This window comes from Castor canadensis, chromosome 13 (assembly GCF_047511655.1).
Source record: "Castor canadensis chromosome 13, mCasCan1.hap1v2, whole genome shotgun sequence".
Lineage (NCBI taxonomy): Eukaryota > Metazoa > Chordata > Mammalia > Rodentia > Castoridae > Castor > Castor canadensis.
In genome coordinates, this window is record NC_133398.1 from 35,670,313 (window position 1) to 35,689,436 (window position 19,124).

General features: G+C 44.5%; 1 long non-coding RNA gene across 2 annotated transcripts in view; it reads right to left on the reverse strand.

Moving 5' to 3' along the window:
- Positions 1-12,970: 12,970 nt before the first annotated feature.
- The window catches only part of LOC141415402 (uncharacterized), a 45,290-nt gene continuing 39,136 nt past the window's right edge, over positions 12,971-19,124 (reverse strand). For both annotated transcript variants that reach the window (XR_012440378.1, XR_012440379.1), the window contains exons 4-6: positions 15,272-15,314; positions 14,090-14,268; positions 12,971-13,735 (exon numbers count right to left, since the gene is read on the reverse strand). This is a non-coding gene — a long non-coding RNA (uncharacterized lncRNA). The remainder of the gene's footprint in view (positions 13,736-14,089; positions 14,269-15,271; positions 15,315-19,124) is intronic.

Sequence of the window (19,124 nt, forward strand, 5' to 3'; positions counted from 1 at the left end):
TTCTGCACGCTGGGTCTCTCCATTCCCAATGCTCAGGTGACGTGTATGCTCCCTGAGGAAGAACTGCATAGTCCTGAGGCACAGCCTTCCCTTCCCTGCCTCCCCTCCTCAGACTCCTACATGTGTTCCCTGGGATCACCTTCCAAAAAACAACTCTTCACATTCGATCCTTAGCCTCACATCTTCCTCTGAGGAGCCCAACTTCAGCAGTAGGCAATGGACAGAAATAGAAGAGGTGACACTTTCTGGGAAAGTCTAGAAAGCAAGAGAGAATCATATAAAATTCTTTCCAAATTAAATTCTCTGATTAATGTAATTATAACCAAAATCACAGCAGAACATTTATGACTTTTTTTTTTTTCTTGGAGACAGGGTCCCACTGTGTTGCTATCCTCCCGCTTCAGCTTCCCAAACGGTTTCCTTACAATTTAAAACAAAATATGGGTAGGCTAAAGTGTGATATTTAAGTTTAACCAATAAAGTAGTAGAAGGAAATGTAAGTAAAAATGTTTGCTAGTTTTTAGTATTAAGAAGGATTTCTCAGTATAAAAGCAGTAAAATTCATATCAGGGATTAATGAATAAAACTTAAAAGTCTCTACAACAAATATACCACAATATGAACAGCAATAAGTACAAGAAAAAGTGTTCAAATGAAAATTAGTATTATAGTAAGATACCACTGCAGCAAACTAGTGACTAAAATTTAAAATCCTGTGACACTGTATGTTACAGGCAAGACTGTGGAGAAACTGCAGCCTCACACACGGCCAGAGGGAGTGTAGCATGGTGTAATTGCTCTGGGAAACAGTATAGCAGTTCCTAAGAAATAAGTTAAATGTGCACTTGCCATCTAATCCAGCCATTCAGTCCTTAGGTATTTATCCAAGATAAATAGGAACATATGTGCACAAAACGTTTCGTGTAAGAGTGACCATCAGAACATCATTCATAACAGCTAAATCCAAAAAACATCCCAAATGTCAATCGACAGGAGACCTGAATAAACAAATTGTTCCATGTTCATATGATGGAATGTCACTAGGCGATAAAAAGGAACAGTGTACCAACAATTACAACATGGGTGAATCTCAAACACATTCTGTTGAGTAAAAGAAGCCAGACAAAGAAAATATGAGAATAGGCAATATTGATCTATGATAACAGGAATTAGAGTAGTGGCTGCCTCTGGCAGAGCAGGGGAGGATGAGGATGGAGCAGGAGGGTACCTGAGAAACTTTCTAGAGTAAGAGAAATGTTTTGTTTTTATAGAATGTGGCTAACACAGGTAGATGTATGTGTGAAACCCATCAAACTTACACCTAGGCTCTATGCATTTCAGTAACAGTAAAAAAATGAAATTAAAGGTAAATGCAAGTTATATACTATATTTGTGAAAAATGTGACAGTCTGATAACTTTGACATACAAAGATTATTTGGAAATCAATAAAAAAATTAATGTCCAAAAGACAAAAATAGTATCGCTTCTTGGTCTTTTGGCTAAGATCAAGTGCCAAAGACAAAACCAGTGAACATAAACAGTCAATTTCCCCAAAAGGGGCGAACACACATACATGCACACACACACACACACACACACACACACACACACACCACAGACAAAGAAAGCAGTGATAAATTAGGATGACTATGATACTAAGTGGTGGGTTATACCTGTAATCCCAGTACTCAGGAGTCTAAGGCAGGAGAATCATGAGCTTGAGGCCAGCCTGGACAGCCCAGAGAGACTGTCTCCAAAAAACTGTTATGGGTATATACTACACAAGTACATGTACTTACATGTGTATATATTCCTATCCGTATATGAAAAGAAATATATATATGTATGTATGTATATAAATCTACATGAAAACTAATAACAAAAGAAATACAAATTAAAACAAAAACAAATGAAAATGTCAAATTAATTAAGAGAGATAGTTTAACAGTGATGCAACTAAATAGCTATCTGGTAAGGAAGGGGATGGAGCTCTATAACTGCTATACAAAATCCTCATCTCAACCTCTTTCCTGCCCTGTTTCACTGGCCTCAGAAGGAGGCGCCCCCTAGTAGAAATGACGTCATCCTAGTGGACATTCTGAAATACAGCCATCACTGTACTGGTCACCAGGGTTCCATTTGGAAGCTCAGAGATGTAATATTCTGAGTCTGGAGCATTCTCTATGCTGCCTGGGAATTTTCATCCTGACTCACAACTTCCTCCTACCTCCTTCCCAGTGCTCCCATCTCTGCAACCCACCATGGCTCCTACAGCCTTCTTCATTCAGGTCTCCTGGGTCTTCATTCCATATCTCCTAAGTCTTTCCCTCTCCCCACATTTTCACATAAGAGGTTGACTTTGATAATCTGGTATTAGTCAATAATTTCCCAGAAGGCCTGAGGAGCTAGAAGTTTCTCAGCTATAAGGCAGTATCATATTTCCTCTGCATAAGGATGTGCTATCAATCAAGAGAGCACAGAAGAGGAAACAACAGATCTGAAGGCAAAAATGAGGTTAACAAATAAATATATACTAGAATATTCAACTTTATTGGCAATTAAAAATACAAATGAAACTAAGACCTCATTTAAAATTAGCAAAGATCAATTTTTATTACCAATACCCAATGCTGATAAGAGTAGAATAAGATCGGGAATACTGTATATTGTCCTAACCCTTGGGAAAGCCATTTGACAGTATGGATTGAGTCATAAAAATGTTCACACTATTGACCCAGCCATTCATCTTCTGGAACGGTACATTAAAAAAGAAAGTTTAAAAGGAGAAGAGAAAGAAAGCTTCGTGTACAAAAATATTCACTGATGTCCAGAAACCATATAAAAAACTGACAAGCAAATTAAGGCACATGCAGAAAATGAAATATTTGATAGGTATTAAATAAACATGCTCCAAGAAAAATGAAAAAAAAAAAAAAACAGCTCAATGGAAAATAAATGACCAGCCGCCCTCATGATTACATAAATGCAATTAAAGTGGTCGGGATATACCGTTTCTACCCTTCAAAATGGGCAAAAGTTAAAATTCTTGTTTGCCATATTGTTATATTGTTACGGGGGCATGTCTATTTGTCGTTTGTGGGGTATAAAAATTGTTACTTTCTGAACAAGTGCATCAACTATCCAAGCATACAAGAAAAAAGGGCAGTAATATAACGAACAGTTGTGAGGCTTCTGCTCAAGTTCTGCAATAACATCTACGTGACTTCTTTGAAGACCAACTCGGCATTGTGTCTCACACTTTTAAATACACAGATGCTTCTCAACTTACAGTGGTTGCTGTGTCTATGATATTGGAAAAGTGTTTAATGTGCCTCTCTTACACATCACAGTATAGCAACCACAGTGCCCTGGAGAACACCTGTTGTTTCTCTTCCTGATCTTGTGACTGACCGGGAGCTACAGTTCTCTGCCTCTGCCCATCATCCCAAGGGTACTGCACCACATAGCACTCAACCAGAAAAAGATCAAAATTCAAAAAAGGAATCTTCTGCTGAATAGTACCATTTTCACTCTCTGAAAAATTCATTAAATGAAACCATCATAATTTGGGGACCATCTGTATATACTCTTTAACTCTAATAATTCCATTCTCGAGAATTTAATTATAAAGATGATCCATCTGTCCACAGAAATTAATGTATTTTAAGGTACAGTGAAGTGGTTTCTTTTTTATAGTACTGGGATTTGAACTCAGGGCCTCACACTTGCTAGACAGGCACTCTACTGCTTGAGCCACTCTGCCAGCCCTTTTTTGTGTTGGGTGTTTTCAGGATGGGGTCTCATGAACTATTTGCCTTGTTATCCTCCTAATCTTTGCATCCTGAGTAGCTAGGATTAGAAACATGAGCCACCAATGGCCGGCAGGTTTTTTGTTTTGTTTTGTTTGTTTGTTTGGTTTGGTTTTTTGCAGTGCTGAGATTGAATCCAGGGCCTTGTGTATTACTAGGCAATCCCTCTACCATCAAGATACATTCCCAGCCCCTGAAGGGTTTTTTTGTTTTATTTTGCTTTGCTTTTTTGAGACAAGGTCTTCCTCTGTAGCCCAGGTTGACATGGAACTCTCAATATTTCTGTCTCAGACTCTCAAGTGCTAAAGTTAGTTTTAGAATACCAACTTTCCCTTTCCCTGCTCGCCAAAGGGAATATACTGTCTCATAGATGCTAATAAGGAAGTAGCTCCAGGGCACAGCACTGAGTGCAGAAGCAAGGTGCAATACAGTACGCACAGTAAGATCCTTGTCTATTTTAGATACATACACATACACATTTGTCTATGCATTAAAAATTTTTGGAAGAATTCCCAAGAAAAAGATAAAAAGCAGATAGCTTGAAGAAGACAGGCTTGGGATCTGAAGATGGAGAAGACTTTCATCTTTTATTCCTTTCTGAATTGTTTGCATTTTGTTTTACCGTGTCATGTGTTACTTGTGTGATTTGCGAATACAACACTGCACATGGGAAAAACATAAGATGGACTGTGTGACCTGTGTTGTGTAGCTGTGTGTGATGGGTCTTTTAAAGCCAGAGGTAATCACTTCTGTCCTTAACCCTTGCCTCACCCATCTCCTCCCTCCCCCAAACTTCAACCTCCTTTATAAATTAGTGCACATTAACACAGGCGTCTCCCCATTAAGACAAACACAAAAACTCAGCAACCTCTCTTATTACTTTCATAGCCTTTCCAGGCTGGTTCCCATCCCCTTCCTCCCTGACTCTTTCCAGGCTCTCAGTGCCAAACCATGGACACTTGTCCCATGCTCTATCACTGGAGCTCTCTGTGGTGCATTGCACCCTCATTACTTCCTTAAAATGTCTCCTCCTAGGACTTGGAATGACCTGGACTCTCTCTGACACTCTGAGCTCCTGGAAGACTCTGACCAGTCTTCTTCCTGGTCTTGAATGTGTGCAGGTTGAGTCTCAGCCTTCTTCTGTCATTTCTCTGTAGGGTCTCCATAAGGTGAACTCATCCACTCCTCTACTTGCAGAATCACCATTTGTATGATAGACACCTTGACATGGCTCTTTCTGGACCCACCATGCCTTCCCATGATGCCACCCCACTTCTACTTTGGGCAAATGTTCTTGCCCCATTCCACATGGGCATACTCCACTCACAGTGGAAATACCAGCCACGATAGCCACACTCCCTCCCTTGGCCTCAGGGCTGGGGTACTCTTACCCATACCAAACCCAAGCCAATCAGAGTCCTCCCAAGACTTTGCTCCTGGCAGAATTAGCTTCTTTCCACTGGAAAAATAAAGCTGGTAGAGAGAACCCACATGCAGAAAGTAGCCAGAGATGAGCAGAACTGAGATATGGACAGATTCTGACGAATGTCACTAAACCTCTAGATCTAGCCATAATATCGGCTCCACCAACCCCTATACTTTCCATTTACATGAGCCCATAGATGCCTTCTCTACTACAGCCAGTTAAAGTTGGGATTATGTCTTTTACCAATAGAAGAATAATGTCTACTACTCCCAAACCTATATCTGAAGTTTGAAGTTCATAAACACAACAGTCTTCTGGATATCTCCATGTGTGAGCCACCAGTAACCTCAGCCTCTGCATGAGGAACCAAACCCTGCATCTTCCGTGCCCCCAGATGCCTTGTGTTTCCTTCTGTATCTCTTTCTAGCTTCTCAGGTCACTAGACACACAGGCCAACACTGAGCCAATGGGAAGTATGGAATAATAGCTTTCTCTACCTTGTTTGAGATTTTCTGATTCAATTTTTAAAACATCAAATATTTAGTGGTACAAGCTCCAGGAAAGTAGGTTAAAATGGCATCTCTAGAAAGGCTGAGGATCAGCTAACATGAAGCAACTGCTTTCCAAAAGGTTAGGCTTCCTCTCACCTCCCCCACCCCAGAAACCATTGTTCATGAGTCCGTGCAGATTGGGTTTCACTTCTTCCAACTTGGACACTTTTAGCAAGTGACAGTCCCAATACTGCCATAAGAAGCATCCTGTCAATCATGGTATACTGCCAATTCTGTCACTCCACTCCCCAAAGAACCTTCTGAGGCTCCCTACTCCCAAAAGGCTCCAGCTACCCTGGACTATCTGCCATTCCAGGATGAATTGCATATGTTCCTGCCTCTGAGAGTCCTCTCTCTTCCCTAGTCTTGTTTTTCAGTACTTGGTATTGAACCCAGGGCCTCACCTTTGCTAGGCAAGTGCTCCACCATTCGAGCTATGCCCCCCAACCTCTTCCCCTGTCCTTCTATTGCCTTTTCAGCTCAGCTTCTATCCTGCCCAAGGTGGTCTTGGCACCACCTTCATTTGCATGTAGGAAGAAATGCCTTCTTTCAATCCCTAAAGCCCTGTCTGAAACTCTGAAGCCTCTAAAAACAAACTGCCTTTGGTTTCTTTCCATGTGGGAGGTCACACAGCTCCCAAGAGAGGTTGTCAGATCTATGGAAGCCTTACCAACAGACTGGTTTGACGTCTCCCTCCCCGAGCTCCCTAAGCACTCTCCACACTGCCTTCTACAGTGACTACAACTGCCTCTTCCCACCTCTGCCTCTCCCTTTTGTGCAAGGGCCAGGTGGACTCATCTTTGTCTCTATCACAAGACTGTATGCAAGAAGGACCCTTGACATCTTTGTCCAATCCGAAGGTACTGTCCCCTTAATGCCCAGGTGCCTTTGGGAGCCTGACTTAATTCAGTTGAGCCAGATAGAGCAGTGGCTGCTGTATCTAGGACAAACAAGGTAAGAGGGCAGGGTGGCCCTCCTCCAGAGCAATCAAAGTGGCATCACAAGGCTGGTCACCCCTTCAACTGCTGAGCTGACAGCCATTGGGATCAAGGTAACAGGTTTGCAGAGGACATTCTGAGCGGGAAGTTGCCAAGGGCTCCCTGTTAGAGCTATAGAAGAATCAAGAAGTTACAAGGTCAAGAAGCCAAAGACAGCATTTTAAGAAAGAGGGGGTGGTTGGTAGGCCTGGAGAAAGAGCCAGAATGCAGTGTTGCCTGGCCTACAAGAAAGTACACCCTGGCTGGTGGGGTGGACAGAGTGAATCCTGAGCCCATTAGACCCTCTTAGACCTGCTTTATGACTAATAGGAGGAGAAACTCTTTAATTTTTTTGCCATGGTTTAGATCTGGAATGTTCCCCCAAAGGCCCATGTGTTAAAGGCTTGGTCTCTGACTTGATACTACTAGGAGGTGGTAGAACCTTTAAGAGGTGGGACCTAGTGGGTGGTCTTAAGTCCCTGGGGGCATACCCTCAAAAGGAAAGGTGGGACCCCAGCCCTTCTTGTCTCTCTCAGTCATGTCCTGGCCATGAGGTAAGCAGATTTTTGTTTCATCTTATGCTCCCCACCATGAAGTGCTGGTCCACAGCAATGAGGGCCAACTAATCCTGGACTGAGCCCTCCAACACTGTGAGCCAAAATAAACCTTTTCTCCTTATAAGTGTATTGTCTCAGGTGTTTGTTACAGTAATGCAAAGCTGACCAACATACTTCTCCATAGCAGCTTATTCAAAGGAACTTCCCCTGCTTAGGCCTCACCGAGGAGGGGCCATCTGCTCCTCTAAGGCCATCCCCTCCCACCTACAAAGTCTTCTGCACCTTCTTCACACAGCTCAATGCACTCCCTTCCTGAAGCTGCCTTCCCACCATCCCCAGGGGGGGAACTGCCCCATCCTCCAAGTACAATGCTCTCACTCTGACTGAGAGGGGTCTCATTTTGCTGCATGTCACCGCAGCACGTGTGACTCATCCTGCCCTCCAGGCTGTGAAAGCAACATGAAAGGAAAGGGAGAAAGAAAGGAGGCCATGCCCAAAGACCTACTGTGTGCTGTGTCCAGGAGTGGGTGCTCTCCTGCTTCTGCTCTGGAAGACCAGAGCCTCTGAGGATGAGGTCAAAGCTGCCATCAGAGGTGAGATACTGGTTTTTATTTTAAAAAATGTATGCACAAGGGGCAGGCAGCATGGGGCACATCTGTAATACCAGCTACTTGGGAAACAGAGATAGGAGGATCACAGTTCAAGGCCAGCCTTGGCAAAAAAAAAATTAGCAACACCCTATCTCAAAAACAAGCCAGGCATGGTAATCACACCCAGTTACGAGGGAGGTAAAGGTAAGAGGATCTTGATGTTCAAAGGCAGCCCAGACAAAAGTGTGAGACCACCATCAGAAAATCAAAGCAAAAAAGGGGCTGAGGTTATTGTTCAAGTGGTAAAGGTCTTGTTTAGTAAGTGCAGGTCCTGAGTTCAAACCCCAGTACCCCCGCCCACTGAAAAAAAATGTATGCACAAAACCTCACACCCACTAGAATGGCTGCTATCAAAGAAATTGAAAATGATAAGTGTTAATGAGGATTTAGGGAAATTAGAAATCCTGGTGCACTGTTGGAGGGGACTTAAAATTATATGGCTGATGCCAAAACCAGTATAGTACTTCCTGAAAAAATCAAATGCAAAATGACAGGTATGCATGAATGTGACTTCTGGACATACCTATAAGATTGAAAGCAGGATCTCAAGGAGACACTTGTACACTCACATTCATAGCTACACTAGTCACAATAGCCAAAGGGTAGAAACAACCCAAATGTCACTGATGGATGAGTGGATATGTCAAAGGTGGCATGTACATACAGTGGAATTATTCACGTTTCATAAAGAAGGAAATGCTGTCACACGCTACAACATGGATGAATCCTGAGATTATGAAATATCTTATAAAATAAGCCAGTCACAAAAAGACAAGTACTGTATAATTCCATTTATATGAGGTGTGTACAGTAGTCAAATTCAGAGAGATGGAAAATAGAATAGTGGTTGCTGGGAGTTGGGGGCAGGGAGATGGGGAGTTATTGTTTAATGAGAACAGAACACTATGCCAGACACAGCACAAAGCTCTGTTGGGCAGAATTGGTTAAGTCTGACTGTATCACTTCCTTCCCTTCTGTGCCCCATCCCCCTTGCCTCCAGGTCCCAGGTGATGTTCCAAAGCCTGGTTTATAAGCCTCATCAGCCACTACCACTAATGGTGCAAGCTCCCGGCTTCCCCCAACCTTTGCACAATTTGTACTCTCTGATTCAAAGCCACCCTCAATCCCACAGCACTATATCTGGCTCCCTTTTAGGAATGAAGAGCTTCTTCCTCTGCCTTGCTCTTCAGTTAATCTGCGATCCTCCTAAATCCCATGCTGCTCACAGCTCAGCCCCACAGTGCACATGGGGTGGAAGAGACATAACAAGCTGCTAAGTCAACCAACTGGAGGAGGCATCCCAGCTTATGTAATTTCTGTCCTTAGGAGACATTGCCCAACACCCCATGGTTCAGGCCATGGGAAGGCACCTGACCAATCCAGGTCATCTCGAGTCTTTCTAGGGATTTCCCCAACTGGATCTGGGGAAAACAGAGCCATCCATCTCTTGAAGCAAAGCTCTGAGCAGTGGGACACTTCTTCCAAGGTGGAAGAAGCCATTAGAGAATAAAGTTGATGCATGCACAGCAGGGATGAGGGATGGGGGAAGGGTCTTGGCTGCATTCCTCAACAAGAACATGATTTGTTGACATGGGAGGCCATGTCAATACCTCAATACCTCTCCTGCCACTTGACCTAGGCTTGTTTGAGTTGGGTTTCTGTGACAACCAAACAACATCTTGAATATAAGTGACTGAATTAACAAAGTGCATTCTGAGTTTTGCCTCTGCTATGAAGTCAAGCTTAGAAGACTCCCTACAGGAAGAGGCCCCAAACATTCCTTCTTATTTATCCATCTGGAGCAAAAACAGCCCTCAGCCACTGCCCCTTCTCCTTTTTCGCTGGCTCCAATCTCAGGTGCTTTCCTCTCAGCTCTTCATTCCAGAAAATTTCAAAAAACCCCAAAGGACTTGACCAGACTCTCCTTCCCAAGGAGTGCCATGTTCACTGCTACCTGCATTTCCCCATGCTCAGGGCTTTGTCCTAGAACCTCACACAGACAGTCTGGCCAGCAAAGAGGAGTGGCTAGGGTAGAAACCTGGGATGGATTCCTCTCCTGGTCTTGGGTGAGGGAGTGGGAATGGGAAAAGACTTCACTCAGGTGACACACTGGACAAGCCAAGAGCTGTTCCAAGGTTGACTTGATCCTATCTGGGTGCTATCTCTCCAGCCCAGGCCCCCCACAATGACCTGTGACAAGATGAAACGGGAGATGATAAGTTGGACACAGCCCAGTCCCAAGCACTGGAAATCTGACTGGCTCTGCCCTGGCCACATGACCAAGCACAGACCCCTTTCCCTCACTGGGCTTCTCTTTCTCCAGGGGTAAGATGAGGGGCTGGACAGTTTCTGAAGGCCCTTCCAACTCTGATTTTCAAGGGCTCCCTGTTAGGTAGAAAGGGGTAGGGAATGGAATTCCCAGGGGAGAGATGACAGAGTAAAGCACACATCTCACAGAAGTGTAGCCCACTCCAGCCCCAGGCACAGCAAGACCCATGCTGGCCACCTGGCCCACCTTCCCTTCAGATAATGGGGTGACATGGGGCCAGAAGTAAGGACTTCTAGACAGGGTCTCTGACTGTAGTCCTCAGAATAGAGGTCCCTGAAGCCTAAAAAGACATCTTTTCACATCCCAACACCTCTCTCTCCCACTTCATCTTAGCCGCCTTTGATGGTAGAGAATAGGGCAGGGAGGACCCAGTGGACAAGGCCAAAGAACAGGTGCCTTTGAGGGAAGCTTTGGGACTGGGGAGGTAGAGGAGGATCCATGGCTGTGGAGGTTAGGAGACACTATCCACTCAGTGCCTCTAGGCATTCCGTTTCTCTCTCCAGGCCCAGGGCTATCCTCTGCACAGTGAGGGGTGGGACTGGGGCAGGCAATTTAGGGAAAGTACCCAAACCAGGTCATGGGGAATAGGTGGCCTCCTTGCAAATCATGTCATAGGGAACAGGTGCCCTAGCTCCACCAGAAACTGTCCCAAAATGTACACTTTAAGATAGCATTGTCATCGGGACCCAAACTAGGATACAAGCACAAGGGCCCTAATTATGAATGAGGACCGCATCTCATTGAATTCACATGCACAATCAATCTTTAATAACCAAAAGCCACGCCTAAGTACTGCCCAAGTTTCCCCTCACCCCTTGCTCACCCCTTGTGGTATATAAATACCCATCCAAATCCAGGCAAGGGTGCTCTTGAGCCACAGGTGTTGCTCTTAAGTTGCTCAGAGCCCACTACCCCCCTTCCTTGAAGAGTGAACTTTCACTTACTCTCTCGTGCTCTCAATAAAACTCGGCTGCTACTTTGCAATCTGTGTGTCTCTATCCAAGTATTTATTCAGGACACCAAGGATTTGAGATCTTCTCTACCAGGGTCTTCTCAGACTACCCACCAGTAACAGGACCATTCTGCTGCAGAGGACTCTTTATCTCTGACATTCTACCTTCCAGGATCCACCTGCTTGGGACAGATGCAGCATTATCATTTCATTTATGTGGGGCACTTGATGGCTAGCCTGAGCAGAGACAGAAACAGTCCTTTTCACTCAAATTATACTTTTCAGCCATCCACAGTAGCCAAGGAGACTTACAGACAAAATCTAGGCCACATCTCAGAGCCAACTCTACCACCATTCCCATGCCCAGGGGACAGGTCACATCTTTTATGTGGCCCAGAAATGTAGAGTGGGAGGAGCTTGGGCAGAACTAACTCCTTTCCTGTCCCAGGGATGGTGCAGCCAGGCAGAACAGGCACCTGTGCTGTGGATGTGGGAGATGGCTGTGCTGTCTCAGGCTAGGAAAGGGAAGAGGACTGGACACCAGGAAGAGGGCATGAAAAAGGGGAGTGGGCCTTGTGGCCTCTCAGTTTCTCTGCATTCAGTACCACTTGGCCTCCTGTGGGCCATGGTGAATTTCCTGAGGAAACATTGCCACATTAAATGTGGACCTGCCCAGCCCAAGGACAGGGAGAAGTGATTGGTGGATGATTATCTCAAGCACTCACTCAGTTGGATAGACCATGTCCTCTAAGGCCAGGGTCATATCTTGGGACTTATCATGTTGAACCATGAAATCTCAGACCCCTTGTTCCTTTGATGACTCTAGCCACCAAAGTTGACAACTAGAGTCCTTCTGTCCTTAACTGCAGGAAGCTAAAGGTCTTCCTGGCAGCTGAGGATCCTCAGAAAGCTCTCCCTTCTTCTGGGAGTCCTCTTTTAACCTTAAATGTTTGCATCCCCTTCAGTCTTCCTTGCCCATAGAGCTTCAGCTCCACCCCCAGGCCTCTGACCTCCCCACAACCCCTGCCCCATGGACTCCCCAAGAACCATTAACCACTACCACTACCTCAGGGAAGGACTAAGGTTAACAGCAGGGGAGCACTTTGCAGAATAAGAAAACCACTTGACACAACATGGGGCATCACTCTTGCTGACTCTCATCAGCCAAATTTAGCACATGGAGTGTCTTACACTGCTTTGGTTTCTGATAAGACTTGGCCCCTTTATGTTTATTTAGTCTTTCAACAATTATAGATTGTGCACCCGCTGTACACCCCTCCTAAGTCCTAGGAGACTAGGAACACAAAGCCAAGTCCCTCCTAGCACAAGGCTTGCTTTATGGTAGGGACAAAAGACAATAAATAAACACATAGATGACATGATCTCAGAGTCAAGAAAAATCATTCAAAACATGAAATAAGACCCTTTCACCTACAGCATCAACTAACAAGCTAATTGTCATCTGACTTTCCAGGACTGGACTATCAAAAATGGTAGCCACCAGTTACAATTGGCCATTTAAATCCGACTCATTAACTTGATTTAATTAAATCAATTAAACATATTTAAGATAATAAACTATATATTTACATATAGCACAACTTATATGCATACAATATTAAATTATTGATGTTGCACATTAATATTAGATTAAATTACATGTTACATTAACAAGTAAGTAATACAACATATTGATTTAAACAATTAAAATTCTGTGTCTTAGTTACACCAACCACACATCAAGAGCCAAATACCACTTGGAGCCAGGGCTGTCGGCCAGGATGGTACAGACAGAATGTTTTCTTCCTCAGGGAAAGTCCTTTGGACAGCGCTGTTCTAGATAGTAACTTTGTTGACTTTACTATTGATTAGGGCTCTGACTCTAAGAAGTAAACTGATAACTTTAAGAAGATTGATAAGCTGCAAGTGATTTTTGTTCAGCGGAGATGCAAACGATTTCTGTCTGGAAGACAAGATAACCCTGAAGGTTGCAGTTTTATTATCATGTAGGACATTAGCCAATTGAGTGTGTAACTTAGAAATCTTACCCAGCACTCGTTTCTCATTGATTCCGTATCTCAGCGTCTCTTACCCACTTAGAGCCAGCTCTGTCATCTCGCTGATCCCTTCACTAATGAACTGAATAAATCACTGACACATTCTGCTAGATGCTTGTATGAGAGTCATGTTTCTGACTCTTTGGAAATTATACTTTGACATCAGCTAATGATCAATGCTATGAAGAAAATTTAAGCAGAGTGAACAGAGATAGTAACAGCAGGTGATTTCAGGTAGGCAGTTGGGGAAGGTCTTTTTGTGGAGGTGACCTTTGAACAAAGGCTGAAGGACATGAAGGAGCAGGATGTTTAGATGTCTTGCGGGATACATATTCCATTAGAGAGCAGAGCAGGTGCAAGGCAAGGTGAAGAGGCTGGAGGACGCTTGGTGTTTGAACACAGTGGCATAGATAGAGCCCTGTGACCCTGATGGGAAATAAAGTATGGAAGAAACAGGACAGATTGCACAAGGCCTCATAGTCCAAAGTAAGGACTCTGGATTGCATTTTATAGGTATACTAAGACAGGCCTGTAACTACTCCCTTTTATACTCCAGGGGAAAGTTGGAGAGCATTCTTTGTGATCAGTCATGCTTAGAGTCTCACTGGTGGTAAAGGGTGGAAGACACCCTCCATTACATGCTAAGCCCCAGAGGCTGCATTCCCACAGCATCATGTGTGCCCCCGACCCTGGTATTGGACTCCCCTGCCTGCTGTCTGCTCTCCCATTGCTCTATACAAAGCTGCCCCAGCCCCCAGCCTCCACCACTCCATGACTCACCTAAAGGTTCTCCAAGGAGCTTCTCTAAGGAAAGAATCCACTTTCTATGGAAGACTTTTCCAGAGCTTCCAAAAGGTTCCAAAGCAGCCAGCTTTTTAAATGAGTAGGGCTTTTATTTTCATTCCAGATAGAAACAGACATGGTAGCAGGACTGGGACTTCAGAGAACAGCTGAGGTTGCTAGTATGAATTTAAGAATTATGTCTGATAAGCGAAGTGAAAAGGGGGTTAAGAGACAGCAAAAATGAGGAAGGTACAAGGGCCTTGAAGTCTCTATAAGGTAGAAAAGCAGGGTCAGGGGTAAGCCATGGCCAGGGAGTGAGCTGAGGCTGTTGAGGTCCAGGGACAGGAAGCCCCGAGGTAGCTATTGGTTCTGGCACAGTGGTTGCCTGTGCCAAATCTTAGCTCAGCTTCTTCTGATCTGCATGACCTTGCGTAGGTCATACACTCTCTCTGAGGTGTATTCCTCATGTGTAAATGGGGTGAAATAATGGCACTCACTTGGAAGGGTTATTGGGAGTATCAAACAAGATATCATGCATGGAGACTTTAGAACAGTGCCTGGCATTAGTCAGGCCCACCATAAATACTCACTGCTACTACTGTCATAAAAGGTGACCCTACACCAGGCACAGAACAACAATCCTGCATTTTCTCACTCATCTGTAGGAGTTGAAAAGTTGATTTTATAGAAGTAGATTTTATAGAGTGGTCAGTAGAGGCCAGAGGGGGAGGGAGAGGGGAGGCCGAGGGAAGCTGGATAACCAGTACAGTTACATAGTAAGAATAAGTGCCAGTATTCTACAGCACAGTAGGGTGACTAGAGTTTACAATAATTTATTTTGTATTTTATACAGAAATGTAGGAGTTCAAAGTTGCCCAATACAATGAAATGATAAATATTTAAGGAGATAGAAATGCTAATTATCCTGATTTGATCATTGCACATTGCATACATGTATTGAATTATCACACTGTGATACATGAATATATAAAATGATTATAGGTCAATTTCACATTAAAAATTTTTTCAAAAAAATTTGTTAAAAGGGGACTGTAGAGCTGAAGTAGGATATAAGTCCAGGGGATGCTTGGGCACTGATGGAACATGGGTAGAGAGGAAATGTGTGTGAAATTGATGTCACCTTGCCAGAGGCAAATGTCAGAATGATGACCCACTTACCTGGATCTCCTCTAGGGCTGTTTTCCAGACTCCACCCTTGTCCCTACATCAAAAGAAAAAAAAAAAAAGCCCAGAGTGAATCCCAAGCTACTAGGAAGTCCTCAATATCTCCCAGCATTATAGAGTCTCAAGGGCTTCATTCCCTCTGTCCCCCAGTAGCCCTGAAAAACAAGAAGGATCAATCCACTTCAACCCATGGCCAAGATAATGTGATCTAGACCCCAGCTAGGCCGTTTCCCTCCTCTGCTTCAGCCAAAGCAGTCCCCTTTCTGTTGGTGTCCATATTGGATTTGCACTAAAAATGTTACATATCAAAAGGATGCCACAGCTCAGGAAATAAACAAGGAAGGAAGACTGAAAAGACCCAGACCTGATCATCTTTAAGAGACCTGTAAAATTATGATTAAATTTATTATTTCTTGGCCCCTGAACTGCTCAGAATCGTCCCAGGTATTCCTTGGTGTCAGTAAGACCCCAAATGTATTGTTAAAGAAGGTCCTTTGGCCTCACATGGATCCAGGAATAAGCAGAAATGCTAGGGATCCTGGGGAGGCGCTGCTCCTGGGCTGATGAAGGGAGGGGTCGCTAGAGGTGCATGGTCCTGTTCCCTTCCAGGTGCCTCTCACTCAGTGAGACTCCAGAGAGGCCTGCATCCATATACGTCAATACTCTTCCCAGAGGAACACACACAACATGATGATTTGCTCACCTGGCTGGGTAACAGGACAAATGGCAGGCAGAGGATTACCCATTCTGCCCCATTCATGTCATCACTGAACAGCTCTGGAGCAGTGTCCACTTTCACTGACCATGTGCCACTCCCTTATTTCTAGGACGAGGAACAGTACCCACCCCCACCCCCACCCCCACCCCGGTACTTCCATGTTGGGAACTTCCCACCCTCCATCTCTGAGTATAGAAATGACTTCCTCCCCATCTTTGTGTCTAGGAAGTAAGAATTTGGTTAGTTAATTTTTTTTCCTTTGGCTCTTCTCTGTTATTTGGCTCTGTTTAATTATCAGGCATAATAAATATAAGGCGATAAGGCTATTAATTTTATGGAGCTTTTTTATGGCTACCTATCCTTTAGGGTACAAGAAGAGCTTTCTAAGCCCCACCACCACTACCCACATCAGCACTACCACAGTTATTCCCATCAACAATACCGAAACTACCACTACCCATTAATCCCACCCAACAACAAAAACATACGTGTATCACCACCACCAGCCATCAGCACCCAACACCCAAGATGACCACCTGCCATCACCATTACACACCTTTGTATCACCACCATCACTAACACCATCAATACCACACAACAACAAAAGTACTCCCTCCCAACAATGTCAACGCCACCTATCTCCCACTGCCATCACCACCACCAATACTACCATCTCCAGCACTACCATTACCACCATGAATGGTTGGTTGTTTGGTTATTTGGTTGGTTGGTTACATGAGTGAATGAATAATGGCATGCATGATAAGTTAAGAAATAATTTTTTAAAAGACCTCAGAGTATCCATGAAAGAAAGTCAGGCCCACCACTTGGTTATTTATGTTCAATTTAGGTCAATCTGAATGTCTGAGCTTTGTCTTTTTATACTTAACCAATTTTGGGGGGGCAGTACTAGGTTTTGAACTCAGGGCCTCAGCTTACTAGGCAGGTGTTTTACCACTTAAGCCACTCCTCCTTCCCTTGAACTTTGTATTTTTAATATCTCTTCCTTCTTCTTGACTTATTCTCATCTGCTGCTGTCTCCAGCCACTCTCCAGAACCCCCCCAAAACAAGCCATGGAGCAGCCTCCTGTAAGATTGCTCCCAAATCCAGACAACTGGCAAGTCTTGGAGCCAGAGGAGCTGAAAGTCTAAGTTCTTGGAAAATGAGGGAGAAGTGTGCACCAGTCACCTCACATCCAACTCTGGAGCCAGGAGGTGGGCTGCCCAAGCAGTCCTCAAAAGGATCCTAATTTAAAGTGTGAGAAGAGAAGTGATACCCCAATCCAGATCTGGGGGGTACTTGTGGGGCCTTGGATATTCCCACTTCCTGAGAAACCTCAATCCAGTCCTCCCAACTGCCCTCCCTGCCACTTGGCATGCAGTTTGATGTTCTAAATCTGTGGCTGGGAGCCAGCAGATCCCAAATCCTCTTCCTAGCTCCTGCTCTGATGATGACATTCTACATCTCTTTCTCCACTATACAATGAGGAAGTTAGGAAAGATGTATATGCCACCTCTGATGGTCCCTGTCTTAGCATTTTTACCACATGAGTTCTTTGCTGGAGGAATCAATAGGTAAAATTAGTCTCCTTGGACGCATAATCCCTCTCTGTTTAAATTCTTGACAACAGAGGTGAACCCAAAGTAGTCATTGGGGGTGAGCATCCAAGAAAAGATGGACCCCTTTATCTTCAGCCCAATGGGCTCAGGTGGTCAGGAATTTAAAACTAGAATGGCCGAAGGGATCAGCTGGTCCAAGTTCTGGAGCGGAAAACATTCCAAAACCCTGCAGCTGAGTAGGGCCAGACCCTAGACCAAAGCCAGAGCTCTGAATGTCCCTGCCCTTCTGAGCTCTTTTTGCTGCCCCAGAAAACCTGCTTGACTCCAACATTTTTCTCAAAGTCCCACCTGCACAAAGTTGTTGCAGCCCATGCACAACCTGGAACAATGAAGCCTCAGAGCTCAATAGAAGTCTTAGGACAAAGGCTCTGAAGCTCTGTCATCCTATGGGCCTCCAGGACCCAAAGGGGCAACAGTTGCATTCACCTTTGAAGCATTTCCCAGAGACCTGCAGCAGGGAGAGGAGGGAGGAGGAGAGGGCTCTGTTACTGAAGCCTCCTCCATCTCTTCTTCTACTCTCACACTATCTCTCTCTTTCTGATTTTTTCTTGGTCTCTTTGTTAGTCTTTGATCATTTTTCATCTCTCTCTCTTTCTGTCCCTCTGTCACTTTTTTTGTCTGTATCTCTGTCTCGAGCATTCATCATCATCATCATCTCTCCCCACCACCTACTCTGCATCAGTGACTTTGCTCTTGGAACTTCAAAGTTAGATGTCAATTCCAAGGTCTTATTAATGTAGCTCAGGAAAATCCCTCATCATGAAACAAAGAATCCACAAGTTGCAACCATACTTTCAAAACTCCCCAGCCTAGTGGAGATGGGAATGCCCAGACCCAGGAGGGAGAACCCAGAGTTTCTTTCTTAACCCTGCCCTGACTTGCTGGGTGATCTTGGCAGCCCCCTTGGGCTTCAGCTCCTGCCCTTATAAAATGAGGATGTTGGGACACATTGATGTCAAGCATCAGCCCCTGCTCTCTAGGATTAGAAGGATCCAGGTGCTCAGATTCTCCAGCCCAACCACCGGGAACCCCATCTGTGGGCACCATCTACCACTTACCTTTGTGGGCACTCACTGGGAAGGTCACCAAGGTGCCCCGTGCTAGGAAGTGTCTCTGTGCTGTGATTAGGATCTTGTGTTAATCTCTGCTTCTCCTGCTTCTTTGTCTAAATGTGGGATGAGTGTGCATGGGTTTGGTAACCCAGGAACCAGGCCACCCTTCAGGAAGATCTATCTCTGGTGGTAGATTGGAGGGGGACTTTCCCATAGCCCAGCTGTTGAGAAGGAAGACAAAAGCCAGAAACCCAGAGAAAATGTCTCTCTAAGTCAACAAATGTTTACTAAGTGGTATCAATGTTAGAGCACCTGACTAAGTCAGGCACTGCCTCTGCCTTTTTAAGATGTGGAGAACAAAGCGAATGAGGCTTCTCTGAGGAACAAGCAACATTTTGTGGCAATGCAAAAGTGAGAGTTTTTCTTTAAATGAGGTGATCAAGGAAAGTTTCCAAGA